Below are 22,713 nucleotides of genomic sequence, written 5' to 3'. Positions count from 1 at the left end.
TTATTCAAGCAGGATTTGATTGATTGATTGATTGATTTTTTAAAACTAGAGATGGAGACAGCAAGGCATAGTGGACTATGAGTAGGATGTGGCATTTAATAACTTGGATTTGAATTCCAGCTTCCTGTTTGCTAGGTGTGTGACCATGGCTGAGTCACTTAACCTCTGTCTGGACCTCAGTTTCCACATCTGTAAAATGGGCATAACAATACCATCAGCCTCCCTGGGGCCACTTGAAGAGCAAAGGAGATACACTATGTCAGTGCACCACATGAGGCAAGACAAGTGATTTGTTGGCTGAGAAATGAATTTCAAAGCCATGGCCATGTACAGGACAAAAAGAAAGCACAGATAGAGAGGAATGCAATGATCATTTTAACTTAGACAGTCCCTCTTTCTTTGGAGCAAGCTAATTGAATGGATGCTTTCGAACTGTGGTGTTGGAGAAGACTTTTGAGAGTCCCTTGGACTGCAAGGAAATCCAACCAGTCCATTCTAAAGGAAATCACTCCTTTAGGATGTGATTATTTCCAATATTCATTGGAAGGACTGATACTGCTGCTGAAGCTCCAATACTTTGGCCACTTGATGTGACGAACTGACTTGTTTGAAAAGGCCCTGATGTTGGGAAAGATTGAAGGCAGGAGAAGGGGAAGACAGGATGAGATGGTTGGATGGCATCACTGACTTGATGGACATGAGTTTGAGTAGGCTCTGGGATTTGGTGACAGACAGGGAAGCCTGGCGTGCTGCAGTCCATGGGGTCGCAAAGAGTCGGACACGCCTGAGCGACTGAATGAATTGGATGATCAGACGTATGAAACACAGACGCCTGGGTGTACACCCACTCCCCGCTGGAGCTCTGGGGGCCCACCAGCTCTTTGCACTGTCGCCTTTCCACAGCCACCAAGTCTGCTCCTTAGGAATGCGGGGCTAGAGAACTAAGCCCAGCTTCCTCTTTCTCTCTCCTCCCTAGTACCAGCCCCCATCCCTGTGAAGCACACTTAGGAAGCTCAGGCCATTGATGAGAAAAGCCCAGACTGCTAAGAAGAATATTACAGCTTTCTTTCTGCTCTTTCAGTGACAGTCTCCTTGCCACTCTGAGACTTACACCAGGCGGTGAGCCGTCCCCTCCTTCCACCAATTCACTTTCCTGGAGGCTCACAGACCACCATCCTCCCCCTGAGCCTAACGTCTGTTCTTCTCACCTTGTCAGTTTTCTCCTTCTTTTCCTCCCAAACCTTTAGGTAAAACATGCAACTTTAGCTTCTCGCTTCAGGAAGCAGGGTAGAGAAAGCCAAGGGCATTATTTTTGTCCCACTTCAGTCGTTTCTATGGGGACAAGGCTGGCTTCTTTTGCATGCTCACTGTGAAGACAGACTAGTGCCCGGCTGTGAACACCCATTATTCTGGACTGAAATCTGCCTTTCTCTGACACAGAAAAGACACTGCATTTTCATGTATCCACTCCACAAACATTCACTGAAGGGTGATTACGTGCTAAGCACTGGGCTACAGCTCAAGAAGTGAATGAGGCTCTGTTCCTCTTCTGAGCAGCCCACTCTGCCTTTCCAGAGATGTCCTCTTGCTCTTTTAGGCACTTAACTAGTACTAAGGGCTTCCCAGGTGGCTCAGTGGTAAAGAATCCGCCTGCCAGTGCAGGAGACGAAGGAGACATGGGTTCGATCCCTGGGTCAGGGAGATCTCCTGGAGGAGGAAATGGGAACCTACTCCAATATTCTTGCCTGGAAAATTCCATGGACAGAGGAGCCTGCCAGGGTACAGTCCATGGGGTCACACAGAGTTGAACATGACTGAGCAGGCAATGGCAGGAGAGAGTCTTCTCTCTCCAGAGCAGAGGCTTTAAACAGCACTGGGTATCTACTTGAGGCACACTAATTACTCAAGAAATCAGAGATGATTTTAGAACTTCTGAATGGGACCCCTCAGTCTCACCCCTGTGTTGAACCACAGAGAAACGAGAGGCCTAGGGAATTAGTGGCTCACGGAAGCCACCCACAGTGGCCTGTCTCATCCATCTTGAGTGGTTGAGGGCTGCTCAGAGACCCAGAGATGTGTGAGAAGTTGGCCAAGTGTCCTTTCCAGTCTGGAGGTTCCAGGTGACCTGACTGGGCAGTCCTCTGGAGAGTTCAAGAATCTGATGCGGTGAACTCTGTGGGCTCGCGCCATTGCCGATGTTTGCCCACGCCATCACTATCAGCATCACACTCATTCACTGCTTTGTTAAGTGCTTTGGGATTTCTCAAGTATAAAAGGTGCTATATAAAATCAATCACAGGAAACTCAGCTGTTGGGAGCTCAGAACAGCTACAGTAAGCGGTGTCCACTCAATCAATAGTCCCTCACTGAGAAGGGGAAAGAATACCATTAAAAAGATGTGCTCTTAGAAAAACTTCCCTCAAGCAAGGAAAAAAAAAATCTTACCTTCCGAGAGTATACAGAAAGCACACGATATATTATTCCTCCATGAGCAATATTAAGCAGATAGGAAGAGTTGCTGACTGCTTGGCATGTACTTTGCCTTTCATTTTAACCACGCAACGACACAAATTGATACACAGTGCATCAGAGAAACCTGTAGGCTCCATGCAGGAAATGCCTCTTTGATTAAGAAAACATTTTATTGGGATATAACTGCTTTCCAATGTTGTGTTCGTTTCTGCTGTACACTGAAGTGAATCAGCCATATGAATACATATATCCCCTCCCTCTTAGACCTCCCTCCCACCCCACCCTCATCCCACCCATTTAGGTCATCACAGAGCACTGAGCTGAGCTCCCAGTGCTTCCCACTAGCTCTCTATTTTACACATTAGTGTATAAGTGTCAATCACAGTCTTCCAACTCATCCCATCCTTTCCTTCCCACTCTGTGTTCACAAGTTGGATTTTAAAATCTGGTTCAGTTCAGTTCAGTCACTCAGTCATGTCTGACTCTTTGCAACCCCATGGACTGACTGCATGGGGTCCACCACGCCATGGGGTCATTAAAATCTGGTAGTAACAAGAAAATAGAATTAGCGCTCTGGCATCAGGGTAGAAAAAGTGATCTCTAAAAATTGCTTGCCAAAGGACAATATGCATGTTTGGAATCCAGTATACCTCATCTGCCTTTAATTAATGTTTAAATATAAGAAAAATGTGTAGACGTATAACATTTTAAGATGTTACAGAACTGAGCTCCTTGTACCATCCCGCTGCTGCTGCTGCTGCTAAGTCGCTTCAGTCGTGTCCGACTCTGTGCAACCCCATAGACAGCAGCCCATCAGGCTCCGCCGTCCCTGGGATTCTCCAGGCAAGAACACTGCAGAGGGTTGCCATTTCCTTCTCCAATGCATGGAAGTGAAAAGTGAAGAGAGTATTAATTTGGGATATTTTAAGTTTTCATTTTATCTCAGAAAGTAAAAATGGCAAAAAAAATTATATTACTATATATATATGAATTCATGGTATTTCTTAAGGTTATGACATAGTAATTTAAATAGATGAAAAAATTAGGCAGAGGCTACCTTACAGTATTCTTAGTCCACAAATTATTGTTTGTTAAAGAAAACTAGTAGAGTGAGAACCTGAAAAGCAAATAGTATCTTTATATGGAGCATAATCTATAAAATATTGAATCACTATGTTGTACACCTGGAACTAATAGTAATATTGTTACATCAAAAAATATTGTTATATCAACTACACATCAATAAAAAATACATTAAATAAAAATAAATACATTGAAAAAAGAATGGAAGACTGCCTTCATAACCTGAGAATATAAAAAAACCATAGGCTATTACTGTATTGGAAACAAAACACTGAAGGGGAAAAAAAAAAGGCAAATAGTGACAAGCATTGATGTTCTCATGAGCAAATGCATTTAAGAAGAAAGTCATTGACGAGTTTTCCTAATGAAGTACTCCTGTGGTCTGAAGGAGTATTTTAAATCAGTCATCAGTGTCTCTTCAAGTCTTTTCCTCAAACTGTAATATTAGAGTTCAGATTGCCAAAGCATAAGTGATTAATAACCTCACGTTTATAAGACGATGTGTAGGTCCTTTAGTCGGAGCATTTTAAACTCTGGAGTGCATGAGAGCTCCTGGGGTTAGGCAGGGGCGGCGTGTTGCTGGATGCAGAGTTGGAGGGCTCAGGACCTCACCTCGAGAAGCTATGTGCCCAGTCCCCTGGTGGCATTAGGACACTGCAGTCCGTGCCTGTTTGGTGTCTGTAGGGCCTGGCCCATCACCACCCACGCCTTCCACCAGTCACCTCTTTCTCCCTCAGCACATGGTCCTTCTCTAAGCAATGGTTCTGCATACCTGCTCAGTCGCGCCCAACTCTTTGCATCCCCACGGACTGTACCCCGCCAGGCTCCTCTGTCCATGGGATTTTCCAGGCAAGAATACTGGAGTGGGTCGCCATTTCCTCCTCTAGGGGATCTTCCTGACCCAGCATCTCCTGCCTCTCCTGAATTAGCAGGTGGATTCTTTGCCACTGAGCCACTTGGGAAGCCCAGTTACAAGGTGAGTACTAGTTATTTTGATGAGGACTGGTTTTGAAACTCTCAGGAACTCAGGTTGGGGTGGGTAAGTTGTGTGGACTGGTCATGCTTGGTTGACATAATTTTATTTCACTTTACTCAGCTCTCCTATAACCTAGCCACACCAGTGGGGCAGAGGCTTAATAATTCAGGCATATCCTGAAGTTCAACCTCTAAGGCAATCACTGAAACTCTGAGACAGATTCATGTACAAATACGTCTAACTCTTCAGCAGAATTACTGAAAAACTGACAAAACATTCCCTTTCCTTCTTTTAATATGGGCTTCCCTTGTGGCTCAGACAGTAAAGAACCCCCCTGCAATGTGGGAGATTTGGGTTTGATCCCTGGGTTGGGAAGATCCCCTGGGCGAGGGCATGGCAATATAATCAAGGTTATTCCTGATTACTCATCATACTAGGAACAAGGGAAAACCATGGGTAAGTATGATAAACTACATTCTATCTGGAGTTCTGTCTTATATCCTCCATGAAATATCTCGTCAAGTTATGACAAAATAAACTTCTTGAGTCTTAGTTTCCTCCCTGTAGAGACTGAAGGAGATGGTAAAAAGCCAAAAAATGGGCAATAAAGATGTCAGAAAACTGGAAGAATTTTTAAAAATCTAAACTACAAGTGACAGAGATGTGCCAATTCTTTCAAACACTGAAAATGTTTTTAAAATTTTAATTCTGTTTCACTATTTCCAGATAAGTGAGCAAAGAATAACACCCATTTTCTCTTACTGTAAGTCAGCGATGTTTTAAAAAATCACTTTTTATAGGGCAAGAAAGTTTTAATGTTTAAGTGCTTGAACAATATTAACAAAGTATGACAAAAACATTTGACATTTTCTCATCTATTTACACTGCTTATGGCTTGATTGGAATAATGATTGTATATAAGGAATACCTGGAAGGTTTCATTGTGTGTGTCTATAATATTGAGCAATATATTTAACCTTTCTAGGTCTCAGTTCTCCCATCTGCAAATAGGATGTTTAAAGGGCTTAAGTCTCTACATCTTCCTCTCGTTTTTGGCATCCACAAATAAGATTTATGAGTCATAATTAGGATGAACAAAATCACATGTTTCCTGTGTGATTTCTCCTCAAAACACTCAAGATCTCCTTGTGACATTTTGGTAGTTTAAGCGTTCTTGTTCAAGGAGGACAGTAACTTAAATTTTATACTCTAGTTAGCAGCTTGGATGGGCCTGGGGTTCTGCATCTGGATTAAAAACACATCGGATTCATCCAGCATGTTGCTAATAAAATGGAGATGGGATTTCTCCATTTGCAGATCTAGCTTCATGATTTTTTCACAGTAAGTGGATTAAAAGAAATTTCACTGTTTGCAACTTCCAAAACAAGTTCTGCATGCTTGTCCCCATTCTTGGGGCAATGAATGGGCTTTCAGTGGCCAGTTATTGACACCTCCAGTAATGAAAATTTATTTCATTGTATTATCCAAATGTGTAGATAGCCAGATTACCATTTTCTGAAAATGCATTAAATGGAGTGATACAGAAGGCTGGCTGTGGCAGCGAAAAAGATCCTTCAGGGAGACCAAGTGTTAGGTCACAACTCTTTCATAGCTTCACTATAAAAGCCCAGTCTCTAAAAGGGAAGGCTCTTATGATGCAAGAGGAAATAAGTACGAGCTGCACCAAAGTACATTATATTGTGCCACAGAAAGCATAAATCATGTGTGTATGAAAATCATAAGCCCTAAGCTTTAGAGAGAGTTGTGCAATTGACAATCAAATGGAGCTTAAAAGGAATTATGAGGTTTTCAACTAAAGTCTTGAAATAAAGAAAGTAATATTTTACAGCAAAAAATTGCAAATGTCAAGTTTAAATCATAAGACTTTGCACCATTGAGTTACTAGCTAGTTCTATAGCTTCTTCAATCCTTAACACAGGGAAAGACCAACTTTCATGCTCAATAAAACTTAAGAACTTTAGAAATACATTTAGGAACATAACTCATGTATTTGTGACTTTTTCCCTCCTGAAATGGCTAATTGTAGAAGAAAAATGAGTGGGCATAAGACCTCCTTGGATGGTAACCTATTCCACCACTTGCTTTGGGCTGTTATGAGTTCTTGTGTTTTTAAAATAGGGCTGTCACCAATTTGGTCATTTAAAGAAAAACAGGGCCTGGGGAATATGGAAGGCTGTCCTCCTTTCCCCTTCAGTACCTCTAGCTTTGGCTCTGGAAAACCCCCTTAGAGCAAACTAAGCTCCCCTTCAGCCAACCAAGCAGCCGTCCTGTGAAAAGCTGGAGCCCAGCTGCCCAATTTGGTTGCTCCTGTCCAAAGCCAGACAGGTGGCAACCCAGATTGAATCTGTTGTTGAGGGAATGATTTGATTCACAAACAGGGTTATTAAATTTTATATGGAGACAGGCGAAAGTCACAAGATCCTGGAGAGAAAGACCTGATTCACATAAATTCATCTTAATAGCTGTGAATTCGGGAGCATCAAGCAGAAAAAAAATTAATGGAAAGGCATTTCACCTCCTCTGTCTGCCTGCTCCCCTCCACTCCCGGCAGGTAATATGCCCACACACACACAAATAGATCAACCACTGCCAGGGCTCCGTGCGGCCCTTCGCAGGAGGCGGCCGACACATTGATCCGAGCCTGTTTTGACATATAAACTCCAATTTGGCCCCAAGTCACTGCGACTGGACACCGCCACCGACGGCTCTGACACTAGGTTATTTGTTGTTGCTGTTCGCTGTCCCTGTTTGCACATTAATCCAGTGACAATTAGGTGTCAGCGAGCGTTGTTTCTGCTTAGCTGATAGCCTTGGGCTCTGCGCTTGAAGCCCTAATCAGGAGTGTAAACTCTGCTATATTTCAATTTGGAGAAGCGCTCTTCCGCTAAGAGGCCCCTGGCACTGCGATAAATAAAACGCCTATTTACTCTATTGCCACACTTAGACATCTAATGCACTTACTACCAGCCCCCTAATCATAGCCCACAGTTAAAACCGCCTATAAATCACTCCATTCTCATCCTGCACATTAGTGAAGCCATTTTCCCCAAACCCCACAATGAGCACTGTTTCCTTTTCTTGTTAGTCAAAAGCTAGATGATTTTTATTAGGTTAAAGACGAGTTCACAGATGGTAAATCGCGTGGAGAGAAATGAGCTGGAGAGTTACACCCAGTCCGCGCGGGACGCGGCGCCAGGGCCGGGGGTGGGACCCCGTTCTGGAACCCCGGCGGCGGGACTCCCGAGCGCGGTGGATCCAAGCCCACCGCACCTGCACGGCCACCGGGCGTCGGGGCTCCGCAGCTTAGCCCCGCGGACACCCCCAGCTCCCTGTGCCCCGGCGCGCCCATTGCAAGCCGCGGCCTGGCCCGGGGGCCCCGCACCCGGGCAGCGTGGGCTCGGCGCGGCGTCCTCCTCCAAGACTGCCAGCACCCCCTAAAAAGGTACAAACCGCCCCATTCCCCTTGGTCTCGCCGCGCATGTTTCCCACCGACGCAGCTTAGAGGCGAGAGCCCGCGAGAGGCCCTGCGCGGCGCGGCCCCGGGGGACCGCGCGCCACAAAAGCCCGGTCCGCGGCCTCTGCTCCTCGCCTTCCTTTTCAATTCTCCCCCGATCTCAGGTGGAATTAGGAGGATTAAAGCGCCGAGTAAATGAGGCGAGTGTGCAAAATGACTCCTTTCTGAACCAAACGGCATGCTCCGTGCTGGGGAAATGAGATGCACATTTAAATCTCATCCATCCACCGCCTGCGGCCACCGCCATGTACCTGCCTACTTAGCCCAAGGGTTAATTAATTGAGGCTTCAATGCACTATTGCAAGAGCATTATTGCATTTGATACTCTACATCTGTGATTTAAAACTCTTTCAGTCCCTTGTCAGCAAGGGAGGGTTTTTTAACTAGGAAATTAGCATTCAGATAAGGGAACGCTCTATTTGCTTCTGAAAGGAAGGGAATATTAAGGATGCTAGTGCACAAACCGGGCTGTCATATCCTGTCCCATCCTGGAGGGAGCGCGAGGGCCCGGCTCCCCTGGGAGCCGCGACGACTGGGGCCCCGGCCTTTGCGACGGGCGCTGGCGCCAGGGGCGGGCAGGAGGGGACCCGCGGCGGCCAGCGGGACCCCACTCCTCGTGGTCTCCTACCTGCTGGGGAGTGTTGGCCTCTGCAAAGTCCAGTAATATATTTTCTCCCTACTTCCGAGGAGCTGATTGTTCTTAAAATGCATTGCCACGTTACTCAAGCGTTGGCTTTCTGGCTTCCACGGGCGCGGGTGTGGGGCTAGGGGCTAAGAACTGGCAGTAACCCAGTTTCTTAAGGAAGAATGAGCCATAAACATCGCAGAATTTGAATGACTCTTAAACAAAATCAGGGACAAGACCGTTGTTAGTGATCATTACCCTCACTGTCTTATTGAATTTAGGAGCTAAACACACTTAATCTCACTTTTCCCACCTCTTCAGCAATTTTAGCAGAATTTCACTAACTGCCTGTGTGCGTGCGCGCGCGCCAGCGCGTGCGCGCGTAACTAACTGAAACAACAAAAATAAGAGATCCTTAGTGAGAAGTCAGTTAGGAGCCCTCCCCCTAAGCATGCTGTAACTTACACATGGTTTTCTTGCAAAATGGAGTCATCTTTAAGTTCTGGACTCTCAGACAAAAACTTTGAAACAGGAAAAAAAAAAAGGAAGACAAATCGCAACAGAAAACCTTTATCCCCAGCTAACTATAAGATAAACAACTTGCTGGTGGAAAGGAGAATGTTTCTTTTCTTGAGCTCCTCGTGGCCAGATGAATTTGGAAGACTCGGGCCTCCTTCATGAACAAACGCTTGGCCAGATACAAGGAACTGTCATTTTTTCTCTACTGAAGAACTTTAATTAGGTGAAATAGCATCACCTATAGTGGATTCAGCTGAGGCCCAAGTCAACAATCTGATCTGAACAGTTCTTTGGGGCTTCTATTAATCAGGCAAAGAGAAGTGGATTTGATGGTGTCTGGGTGATGTCAGTCAGGCCTTTCTTTGGAAAAATGATCCAATTCTATGTCTGCATACTTCTTACTGAATCATTAGTTACCCCCAGGAGTTTCCTTTGCAGATGCTAATCCTCACCTACTTTGTTCAGATTCTACTTTCTACATCTTCTTCACAGCATTTTTAAAGAAATCAGGAAAAGCTGGTGATGTTCACAAGGAAAAGTAGCTCGGCTGTGTTTGCCTCATGGTTTCTTAGCTATTTCCATTCAACCCTTGAGTCACAACGCCCATTTATAACTCGCTTTGGTCCATTTTGTTCCTCAGGACCAAGTACGCGAACTTTGTTATGTGCATAACATTTGGAGTGTTTTACAACACATCCAGTCCGCATGACGTTATCTCATTGGTGGCAGTCACCTTTCTGCCGCCACATACCGAGAGACCAGATACTATCCATTATTTTAAACCTGCTTGATAGAATCCTTTAGAAGGAGGAAAACTAGAGCTTGCTTTTCTGCCAGCTTTGCACCACATTTTCCCTATATTGCTCACACTGGTTCATTACAGGAAGGCTTTTTCCCCTGGCTCCTGGGGGGCCTGCATTGGGTTCTTCCAAATAAAAGAGCACTGCAGGAAGAGCACACCGTGTTTTGGAAGACAAGACACAAAGTAACTCAATCAGCTCTGAAAATTGATGAGATGAAATGGTGAAATTCTGAGTCTACGGACTTGATGGCAACACTTTGGGGACATTCAATGACATCAATCTCTTGAGATGACTTGCTTTCATAACAGAAGGAGTGCTGTGCTTAGTCGCTCAGTTGTGTCTGACTCTTTGCAACCCCATGGGCCGTAGCCCATCAGGCTCCTCTGTCCATGGGGATTCTCCAGGCAAGAATACTGGAGTGGGTAGCCATGCCCTCCTCCAGGGGATCTTCCCAACCCAGGGATCGAACCCAGGTCTCCCACATTGCAGGCAGGTCCTTCACCATCTGAGCCACCAGGGAAGCCCAGCAGAGGGAAAGATCTGCACATTTGGAGGGGCTCAGAGGACCAACTGGATGCCACTTGGTGTCTGGGAGGAAACATGGAGTTAGCTGTGTGCAGAATGGTTTGATTCTGATGCACACAATTTGAGCATCTTCTGTAAGGATGCATCGAGCAGACTTATACCATGAAACAGACTCTGTCCAAAATAAGAATATAATGAAATAGAAACAAAGTAACATTCTCGCTGAAAAACTGATACCCAGCAAAAGGTTTCTGCAATAAGCAATGTGAATATCTTTGGCTGCAGATATTGGCCACAGGGATTTCTCTAATTCACAAGTCTTCTCCTTGCTGCCCCAAGTCCCTCACAGCCCCATCTTTCTTCAGGTCCAGCTGGAACTTCTCTTGCTGATTCCCAAACACAGTGCCCAATGACACCCTCAGCTTACTATGTTGTAGGGTCAGAGGGAAGATGAAACATGTTTCTCTTCCCCCAACACCATTTTGTTCCTGACAGAGCTGGGACTGTGCGTGCTCTTGTAGCTTCCTCACCGAGCGATGCCCCAAACGGGCTCTGCACAAATGACTTGTCAGATCAGTTGGTGAAATCTCATTAGGATCCAAGGGACCGTTCCAAATCTTTGGAATGCAGTTTTGTTGTACTGGAAAGAAAGAGCTAAAAAGTGAGTCATAACCTAAGACTGCGAGATTTTAAGTGCATCTGATGAGTGTAGTGAGACTTGACTTGTAGCGGTCCTAAGGGGGGCAGCTGGGGGTTTGGGGCCCTGGGTGGGGAGATGATGGATTGGAAGCCCCTTGGAGTCCCAGATGCTTAGAACCACAGGGAAGGCAGAGCCGCAGATTTGTGCAAGAGCAATGTGATGATAGAAATAAACAAAAAGCAAGTAGCCTCAGTCTTTCTGTACATAGAAACACAAGCTTTGTGTTTGTAGGGTTTGGGGATTCTGGCTTTTGTTTCCTGATGGAATTTATTTCTCAGGAAGGAGGCAAAATGGTTGGCCCAGCGAGCTGAGGGTGTTGCTGTGTGCCTCACCACTGGGAGGGATGCTCCCAAGCTGGGACTTGACAAACGGAAGGAAGGCCGTCCTGCCCTCCAGGGAAGTGGCTCTGCGAGCCTCTCCTCTTGAACCTGGGCCCTTGGCTTCCTCTGACCAGGGCTGTACAGCACAAGATCATGGCTCTTCTGCCAGCCAGGGGACACTAACGGTCCCCTGCTCCTGCCGCTGGATTGATAACACTCAGCCATTTCCGCCGTCCAGAGCAGAAAGTCTGGGTGAGGGATCCCAAGTCACCTCACCCTCCCAGGGGAAGAAGGGGAATAATGCTAGCATCTGTTCCCTGACTACAGATACATATGGGACAGGTAAACTCCAGCAGGTCAGCTCCTAGAAGATCCATCAGTAAATGCCAGAGCCACCTCAAAGAAATGCAAGAGCCACCTCAAAGTTCTCTGAGTTCAGCGGGAATGAAACGCAAACGAAGGTAACAGATAAGCAAGTATATAGACGTTCCCTGGAAGCAAAGGAACCCCAGGATGAAAGGTTTAAGGAATACTACTTTTTAAATTGGGAGCTTGATTTTGGCTAACAGGGATAGAAAGAAGTGTTGAGTAGGTGATTGATTGATTGATTGATTTTGATTTATTTATTTTTTAAATCTTTGTTGAGTTTGTTACACTGTTGCTCCTGTTGTTTATGTTTTCTTTCTTTGGCCACAAGTCACATGGGATCTAGTCCCCTGACCAGGGATCAAACCCGCACCCCCTGCATTGGAAGGCGGAGTCTTAACTCCTGGGCCACCTCGGAAGTCCTGGGAAGGTGATTTTTTCAGAGGGGAAAGGACAGTTTATTTCCTTTAAAAACAACGAAAATGAAGTCCAAGCAGTGCCAGATTTTCAACAGAAAGGGAAACAGCAGCCCTTCGACTCACGGTTTTCTTTTCCCTGGTAAAGGAAAGCCAGCTCACACGGAAGCGTCCGCATGAGAGCCATGCAAAGCAGCACCAGACGGAAGCAGCAGGCGGGGTCTCAAGGTTCCCACTGTCAAGATGGTCCGGGAAGAAATGGTCTCGCTAGCCACACCCCCAAAGTTGGCCCTGTGAGCAAGTCTAATACGACTTTTTTCAGTTTCATAAAATATCTTGATAACTGGAAAGTGCCAGTTAATGGTAACCTGTTCCAACTATGAATTTCACAAAGATTAATATACCCCTTTAGGTTTCTTAAGATTCTATCAGGAGGCCTCCCCTAGTCTAGGGTGTTTTACAATCTCTGTGGGCACGAAGCTCAACTGAAACTACCATTCAACAGCCTAACTGTCATCTTCATCTTCTCCTGGCATAAAAATACATATTTTTTTCCCATAATAAAGATTTTTTATAATAGCAATAAAGTAACTCCAGAGAACATGGTTGTCTTGAGATAGCTTAACTGTGTCTGGTACCTCATAACGCCCTGGGGATACAGCAGGCCCATAATACTCCCTTTCGCTGCCATGTCTTTGCTTAATTAAGGAATAAAGCCAAAAGGTCAAGGCTGGAGAAAAATGTAAATCTTCAAAACTTTTCATTCTTGACCCAAACTCTGTGTCATAAAACCTCAGTTATCTCTGTAACAAGCAGCACACCTACCCAGTGAGTTAGGAGATACCCGAATATACATTACATCTTTAAAATATGCTTTTGACACAATGGAAATAAATTCCTGACCTCTGGGCTTGGAATTATGATTCTGCCTTCTTAGAGAGAGACCCTCACAAACCATCTGCTCATCCCCAGCGAATGGAAAGCGCTAATAGCAGAAGCCATCTACCTCGTGAAACATGATTTGCTACTGTGTTTTCATTGCATCACACATTGTGTTGACTCTCATACAGCTAGAAGGCAAGAAAGTCGTCTGCGCCTGTAGGAGAGAGGGGAAATAAATATGTATATTCATCTCTATGGCTTATTCATTATTCCAGTGCTGCTGGAATGCAAAATACGATTTCAGCTCCAATAGTTTTATTAGCTCCCTGATTACTGTCCATCATAATGAGTGAGGTGGTGTGGCCCTGGGTTTGGTTTACTGGAGCTGCAATCTTTTGCCGTGGAAGTTTACAGACTAGGTCATAGGCATCACACTGAAAATGGTATTTCTGACCAATGATACTCATTTTAAGCAGGAGACATTCGGTCCCTAAACTGATTTGTTAAAGCTGGTACAATGAATTAATAAATACTTACCTGCCTTCAAGAAATAGAAACTCCCTATCACATTCAAGCCTATGCTAATTGGAGGGAAAGTGTTATTCCATGATGGAACTAATTATATGTCATCTGCTTCTCTCTCAGATGACTAAATGGACAGATGCTATGCTGATCAATTAATGTTGTGATAGATCAATCAATTGATCTGGACTTAGATAATATGTATTTACAGAAGACAAGAGAATGATTTATTTCTTTTTTCTAGCAAATATGAGAATCCAAATGTGACTTTATTGTACAGATGGGAGCAGGTGCCGAGCAAAGAGGTGCTGTTGTATTCTTGCCACAAAAAAGATTCATCCTTCTCCTTTTGCTTATATATTCAGCAGACCTTGCAGCTCAATAAAAATGAGATGTTTAAATATTTAATAAACATGTGTAGAGCTAATGTATTGCTAAAACTGCTGGAGTAGCCTCGCAGATTCTCACGGAAACATAAAGTAGCCTGTATACAAATGGAACCATTCAGTAATTCTGGCCTTAAAATTCCCTCTTTCTCTCTCACTTTTTTCTTTTCCGTTGTTATCTGATAGGGCTTGGGTTTTCACTGGATGACTTTCAAACTATGCAAACTGTCAGCTTCACTAACCAAGTTAAATGAATCTCATACGAGTGCCTAGACATTTGCAGGCTTCTCTTAGCTATCATCCAGTGCAAGCAACCACAGAGGGGTCTAAGCTCTATTGATTTCATATCACAGACACACTCCTTGTATCAGTCTGAGAGTCAAGTGCAATAAACTCATCACTAATGTGGAAGCCTCCTCGGGCTGGTCTATGTCTGAGGTCCATCTTCTGCAGCGAGGGCTGACCCTGCCATGCCTCAAGGAGCAGGCTGGTGCTGGGTTAGGACGCACCCCCCGCCACCAACATGGACTTTCAGCTGGGCAGAGAGAAGCAGCATCTGGTGGACAGAGGGATGCCAAAGAGGGAGGTGCCTTGCTGCCCACAGGGGTTGCCAAATGCCAGCATTTTATCTAGATGGGCTCTGGACTTCATGGATAGAATAGAGAAACAAAAAACAAAAGGCACCATTTCCCCCTGAGTGTGTGTGTTTATATTTTGACAATTGTTTCGCCTGGCCTCCATTTCATGATTTGGAAAGCCTGTCTGCTGTTGGTGTTTTTGAAGTCTAAAGACAGTGAATGAAGCCATGGGATTTATAAAGTAAAATGACTGACATACTTGGCCAAGATAGACTCCTGAACCAATGGCTTTTAGTAACACTAGATTAAGAATAGGATTATAGCAAGGATCACAGAATGTGGAATTCACTCAGCAAACACAGAGGCCATTGGAGAGGTCTGAGTTTATGGACTTGTCAAACATAAATAAACACACTTGCTGAGTACCTGCTACATGTCAGACACGGAACAAGGTGTTCTCCCTATGAAACAGAAATAGTCATTGTACTGAATTTTGATTAAGGAAATAGAAAATGCTATCTAGAGCAGGGTTTCCTGAAGCTTGGGAGCACTCAGGACATTAGCTTTAGACCCAGAGGCAGTTGTCCAGGTTCTGGCCTCCTGGCTGAATCAGTCAGTAGAGGTGGGGAGGCAAGGGTAAGGTGAGATGGGGCTGGGTTGGGAGATACCCCATTTTAAGAAAAGCACCTCAGATGCTTCTTACCCACACTGAAGGATGCTGACTTAAGCCAACAGGTCTCCCATTAAATGAGAGCAGGACTGCCTCTTGCAACCTGTGTTCTAATTTTGGTTTATTCCCTTGTGTATTAGTTTTCTATAACTGCTGTAACAAATCACCACAAATTCGGTGGCTAAAAACAAGACAACTTATTCTCTTGCAGTTCTAGAGGTCAGAAGCTCAAAATCAGTTTCACTGGGCTAAAGTCTAGGTGTTGGTAAGGGTGTGTGCTGAGGGGAAATCTGCCCCTCGCCTTTCCAGGGGCTACACACTTCTCCTATCCCTCAGCTCGCGACCACTTCCTCCATCCTCAGGCCTTTTGGGACTCTGCTGCTCTCTGCCTGTCACATGGCCTTCTTTCCTATGTCAAATCTCCCTCTGCTTCCCTGTTACAAGGACACTTGTGATTGCATTCGCAGTCCACTGGGATAATTCAGGACAATCTCCCCATCTCAAATCCTCTCTGAAACACATCTGCAAAGTCTCTTATACTATACAAGGTAACACTCACAGGTTCCCAGGATGAGAACGTGGATGTCTTTGGAGGCCATTTTTAGCCTACCATTGGCAACCTTGGGATTCCCAAGCGGCTCAGTAAAAAAGAATCTGCCTGCTAATGCAGGAGACACAGGAGATGTGGTTTCGATCCCTGGTTAAGGAGGATGCCTAGAAGGAGGAAATGGCACCCCACTCCAGTATTCTTGTCTGGGGAAAGCCCATGGACAGAGGAGGCTGGCGGGCTGCTGTCTGTGGGGTTGCAAAGAGTCGGACACGGCTGAGCATGCATACATGCACGCAAGCACTGGCAACCTTGTCTTCCTAATTTCTCTCTCTTTTTGGCCATGTCACAAGGCTTATAGGATCTTAGTTCCCTGACCAGGGATCAAATTTAGACCCTGGCAGCTGAGTCCTTACCACTGGACGGCCAGGGAATTCCCACCAATTTCTCTTTTAAAAGTCAGGTTATTAAGATAATCGACACACAATAAAATTCACCCATTTAACGTATACAGTTTGATGCGTTTTGACAAGAATACTCAGTTGTGTAACTACCACCACAATTAAGATACAGAACATTTCTATTATTTTCAAAAGTTCCTTTGTGCCCCTTTGTAGGGATTTATTTTCTGTCCCTATAATTGTGCCCTTTCTGGAATGTCTTATAAATGGAATCATACAGGATGTGGTTGGTTGTGTCTGACTTCTTTCACTTTGTAAGATGTTATTAAGAGTCACCCATGTTGCTGTGTGCCAATTCATTCCTTTTTGCTGCTGAATCACATTCCATTGAATGGACATACCACAATTTCTGTAATTGTTCATTAGTTAGTGGCATTGCTCTTTGGAGCAATTCTGAATAAATGAGCTACAAATTTGCTTGTAGATCTTTTTGAGGGCCTGTTTTCATTTCCCTTAGGTAAATTCCTAAGAGTGGAACTGATGGGTTGTGTGATAAATATTTGGTCAGTATTTCAAGAAACTGCTGATCCGTTTTTCAAAGTAGCTGTATGATTTTACATTCTTACTAGCCAGGCATGAGAAAGTTCTGGTTCTTCTATATCCTCATCAATACTTGATATGGTCTTTCTTTTTAAGTTTAGCAATCCTGCCAGGTGTGCAGTGAGACTCACTCTAGTTTTAATTTGCATTTCCCTGATACTCAATAGTGTTGAACACATTCTCATGAACTGAGTGGTTATATCTTCTCTGGAGAAGTGTCTTTTCAGCCTGTTTTTGCCCATTTTTAATTGTTGTTATTTTTTGTCTTGATTATTGTCAGAGTTCTTTATATATTCTACATACAAGTCCGTTATCAGGTATAATAGGCAAATATCAGGCAAATATTTCTCATCTGTAGCTTGTGTTTTCACTTATTTACAATAACTATTTTTCAAGCTGGGAATTGCAGTTAAAAAATCCATCTACACTGAACTCATAATATGAAACTTTAAACAAGAAAGTTTTTAAAAAGTAGAACTAAATGAACTTTTGCATACATTTTTAGACCTCAATTTTTATCTTAAAATTAGTGACTTGAGAAAGAAAGTTATCTGGAGCCCAGGCTCTCAGATTCCTTTCTAATTTCCTGCTATATGACTGAAAAAATTCCATTTCTTTAGCTGTAATTTTCATGGGGCACAAAACAGCATTTGCTATTCGCTCAACACTTGGCTCTGCAGCAATTGTAAAATGCTAGTCATGGTGCTGAGCTGACATTCCTTGGCGACACTGGCATACTGCAAAGAGCGTTTGGCAGGGCCCTGTGCTGTACATATTGAAGTTGTTTATTTATTTTTGTTTAAGAAACAGACAAGTTAATTTTACCTCCATTTGGGACATAGAAAAGAATCAATGTTTGCCAAATAGAAAAACACAAAATTGGTAAAGGGGAAAAAATTGTATTTTCAAGCTTCTAAAATGAAACTCGAGGAGGGAAGGGGAAAAAGTTACACGAAACGACCAGAGTGTCCCCTTTAAAATTACTCCAGTCTTCCTTCTGAAGTTCTTGCTTCTTGAACGTTTTCTGGTTGAAGATTCTGCCTCACCTTAAGAGGAGAAACCAACTTCAAAATACCTGGCTGGCATTTTCAGTGACTGGGCATTCTTTTAAAAACATTCCATGACTTCAGAGTTGGGGTGAATACTGAAAATTGGAATGTACAAACTGCTTCCTGCTAGAAATACAGCTCTGTGTGAAAAAGGTTTTCCAGGGTAGAGCCTTACTTTAACACCCTGAACTTCCACGCTCTCCGTCTCCAGGGGAGCAATGTGTAAGTAAAGTTCTGAAAAGCAGAACCCAAGTCAGGGCCCCACATCAGGATGGGGGTGTCTGGGGTTGGAGGGGAGCACAGCTCCAGGCCGCGGCCCGCAGGCTCGTGCCCCAGCCGGTGGAAACAGTGCCCTGGAGAGAAGTGTGATCAAAGCCTCTCATTCCGCCCTCCTGTCAGCCTGACGGGGACTTAGGATGCACAACCGGCCCGGAGCTGATTACCTTCAGGTGCAGTTAGGCTGAGTTAAAAATTCCATTAGCGGTGCCCAGGCTGGGCGGCCGCTTTCACACTGGCGGCTTCTTCGAGTTAACGAGCAAGAAATGGCCTCTCATTTCCCAGGGATTGCAGAGAGAGGGCTCTGGTGTGTTTACAGTCTGCCAAGGGGAAGCAGCTCGGCTCCTCGGGCCTGGAGGCAGGGGCCGGGAGTCAGAGAGGGAGCACTCTTCTCCCGAGCCTGCAGCCTGCGGGGCCTCCTCGCTGCAGCCGGGCCTCCTCCCTGCGGCCTGCCACCCACGCTTTCTCAACCTAATTGTTTTTCATTTTCTCATAACCCTCCTCCCTCACCCTAAACCCAACACTGAAACGTCGCCCTCTATTTACGAAGCTCCGAGGCGTGCAATAAAGGTGAGTGCTATTTGCTGCTCTCTGCCTGGCTTTTAATTTTATTCTAGAAGAAAATCAATTAGACCGTCAGAGTCCCATCTTCTTTGAGGCTTTTGGGCTTGAATAGCTCATAGAAGTACTTCCCTTGGCTTCAATATTTTAGTAATAAATGCTTGATTGTAATGGTTTTAAAAGGAATTTTAAAAAAGAAAGGAGAGAGAGAAGCAGGCCGGCAACTTCAGAACAAAACTAGGCATTTGAAAGGGCCCTTTAGGTTGAGCTGTTGTTTCCTGCTCAGGCAACCTCCCGGACTGCTGATATTGTTTTATGCCCAGGACTTACATTCCCTGCTTTTCTCCCCATCCACACACTTAAGCAGTTCATTAGCTGAGAATGGGACATCCCGGCGGAGCGAGCCACCAACAAAGCAGCCCCCAAGTTGCTGGGAGAAGAGCTCCTCCTCCCTCGTGCTCCCTGTCCGAGGCCTTCCCAGGAGCCCTCACCACCTTCCTGGGGTCTGGCACCGGCTTAACTGGAGGGTGAGGCCTCACAGGCCAGTCCAGAGCCCAGCTTGCAGCCATCCGAGGGGGAAGACGGCGGAGCCGGAGCCCCAAACAGCACTGAGCAAACCCCTTCTGGGGCCTCCCGCTGACCTCACAGTCAGCCCGGGGTGCCGGCTTCCATCGATCTGTCAGATATTGGCGTGATGGCTTGTGCACTTAGCTGCAGCATCGATCAAACTGTGCCAGGGCGCTGGGAAGGGCTCGAGTATGCGGTGTGCCAAGACTCATGGGCAGAGTGTTGACCTGGAGAGCTGGGCCGCACAGAGGCCCTGCCGCACCTGGAAAAGGCCATGTGGGGTCTCATCGTGCAAGGCCTTGGCGCTGATGACTTCGAGGAAGTCAGTCCACACAGCCCACCACCTTCTGGGATGTCCCCAGAGAAGTGCCTGCTTCTGTGTCCTCGCCACCGCGCCATGGGCCCCTGAGGTCAGGGCCCTTGCGTCCTCACTGGCGCACATCGGGGCTAGAACACTCTTGTCTTCAGAAGGTGTTTGGTGCCACTGCAAAGAGGAGTGGCGGAGGAATGGGAGGAAAACCTCCCTGAGCTAGAGCCCTCCAGCTGGTTCCCTTCTTCACTAGACACCCTCTCTCCTCCCCACGTCTATTTACATCACAGCACCCCTCCCTTGCCCCCCAAGTAGTTAACAGACTACACACGCTCCGCCAGCCACTGTGGTCCTCTTCGCTGCCACAGGCTCTGAGCGGTTGTGGTCACAGACAAGCATTGATCAGATTAGCAACCTTGTGACTATTCATTAATTGTATTTTCTCTTGGAGCCGTATTCAACTCAATACCGAGTACACTGTTGGTGGCATGAAAAGTTAATACAAATAGGATGCTTGTTGTATTTAGAAATGAACTAGCTGCTACCTTTTCCAAAGAGATTTTAAGAGGATAGGTAGGTTAACACAATGTTAATTTTCCTGGGGTAAAATAGCTAAGCTTTCCCAAGAGTCATTTCCGTAAAAGGCCTTTTAGGGTTCCGGTGTCTTTGCGGTTTTAGGAAACTCTACCTTGATGTATTTGGCTGAGGTCCCCTGGGGCAGATGTCAGAGGGCGGGCAAAAACCCTTGAAGCCAAGAGGAAAAGAAATCTGGTTATTTCTGAACTGGACGGCAGAGCGCTCAAGTATTGCATGAGATTTAAACAGGACAGGAAGAAGGACTTAGCCAGGGCACGTCTCTCTCTGAGATGGCCAAGGGCCAGAGGTTGGGTGATGCTCCCAGGATGGAAGGCTGTGTCGTGCTGAGTGAAGCAGAGTCCAGTCAGAGGAAGAGGGGTGCTCAGGGGACAGTCACTTGGTCTCTCTCAAGAGACTGAGGCTCTCGGCAGTTGGAGGCCCGACAGATGTCACTCACTGGGTCGTAAACCAAGTAACTGACGCACTTTCCACTGATGTCACTGACACCATCTGAAATCGTCAGGATCACAAGCAACCTCGGGTGCTTCCCCATCCATGCTGTTCGTTTTCAAGAGTCATAGCGAAAAGTCGCTAAATAATTATCCATGAAAATTCCCTGACAGGGAGATCTATTAGTGAGTGGAATACTCTCCCTAGACAAATGGTTAAGAATGCCATTATTTGATACTTATTTAAATGATATTAGATAAAGAACTGAGGAAACGGGGGAAGGGGAGATGCTTGGAAAACTATACGCCAAAGCCACATTTATGCCTGCTGTCCATCACGCACCCTTTATGAAACCATTTGCATCTTTCTCATGTGCTGCTATAACCCGGCTCCTTTCCTAGTCTCTGAGGGGGAACACACACTACTTGGGCCTTTCTACATGAAGTCAGTGATTTAATAATGGATGAGCTCCAGGTACCGTCAGTTCAGCTCAGTCACTCAGTCATGTCCAACTCTTTGCGGACTGTAGCTCACCCGGCCTCACTGTCCATCACCAACTCCCGGAGTCCACACAAACCTATGTCCATCAAGTCAGTGATGCCATCCAACCATCTCATCCTCTGTTGTCCCCTTCTCCTCCCACCTTCAATCTTTCCCAGCATCAGGATCTTTTCAAATGAGTCAGTTCTTTGCATCAGGTGGCCAAAGTATTGGAGCTTCAGCTTCAACATCAGTCCCTCCAATGAATATTCAGGACTGATCTCCTTTAGGATGGACTGGTTGGATCTCCTTGCAGTCCAAGGCATTCTCAAGAGTCTCCTCCAACACCACAGTTCAAAAGCATCAATTCTTTGGCGCTCAGCTTTGTTTATAGTCCAGCGCTCACATCCATACATGATCACTGGAAAAACCAAAGCTTTGACTAGATGGACCTTTGTTGGCAAAGTAATGTCTCTGCTTTTCAATATGCCATCTAGGTTGGTCATAGCTTTTCTTCCAAGGAGCAAGCAGCTTTTAATTTCATGGCTGCAGTCACCACCTGCAGTGATTTTGGAGCCTCCAAAAGTAAAGTCTGTCACTGTTTCCATTGGTTCCCCATCTATTTGCCATGAAGTGATGGGACCAGATGCCATGATCTTCGTTTTCTGAATGTTGAGCTTTAAGCCAACTTTTCACTCTCCTCTTTCACTTTCATCAAGAGGCTCTTTAGTTCTTCATGTTCTGCCTTAAGGGTGGTGTCATCTGCATATCTGAGGTTACTGATATTTCTCCTGGCAATCTCCAGCTTGTGCTTCTTCCAGCCCAGCGTTTCTCATGATGTACTCTGCATATAAGTTAAATAAGCAGGATGACAGTATACAGCCTTGACGTACTCTTTTCCTGATTTGGAACCAGTCTATTGTTCCATGTTCAGTTCTAACTGTTGCTTCCTGAACTGCATACAGATTTCTCAGGAGGCAGGTCAGGTGGTCTGGTATTCCCATCTCTTGAAGAATTTCCCACAGTTTGTTGTGATCCACACAGGCAAAGACTTTGGCATAGTCAATAAAGCAGCAGTAGATATTTTTCTGGATCTCTCTTGCTTTTTTGATGATCCAACGGGTGCTGGCAATTTGATCTCTGGTTCCTCTGCCTTTTCGAAATCCAGCTTGAACATCTAGAAGTTCATGGCTCACGTACTGTTGAAGCCTGGCTTGGAGAATTTTGAGCATTACTTTACTAGTGTGTGAAATGAGTGCAATTGTGCGGTAGTTTGAGCATTCTTTGGCATTGGCTTTCTTAGGGGGATTGGAATGAAAACTGACCTTTTCCAGTCCTGTGGCCACTGCTGAGTTTTCCAAATTTGCTGGCATATTGAGTGCAGCACTTTCACAGCATCATCTTTCAGGATTTGAAATAGCTCAACTGCAATTCCATCACTTCCACTAGCTTTGTTCGTAGTGATGCTTCCTAAGGCCCACTTGACTTCACATTCCAGGATGTCTGGCTCTAGGTGAG

Source organism: Capricornis sumatraensis, chromosome 2 (assembly GCF_032405125.1).
Source record: "Capricornis sumatraensis isolate serow.1 chromosome 2, serow.2, whole genome shotgun sequence".
Taxonomy (NCBI): domain Eukaryota; kingdom Metazoa; phylum Chordata; class Mammalia; order Artiodactyla; family Bovidae; genus Capricornis; species Capricornis sumatraensis.
This window is presented reverse-complemented; position numbering follows the sequence as displayed.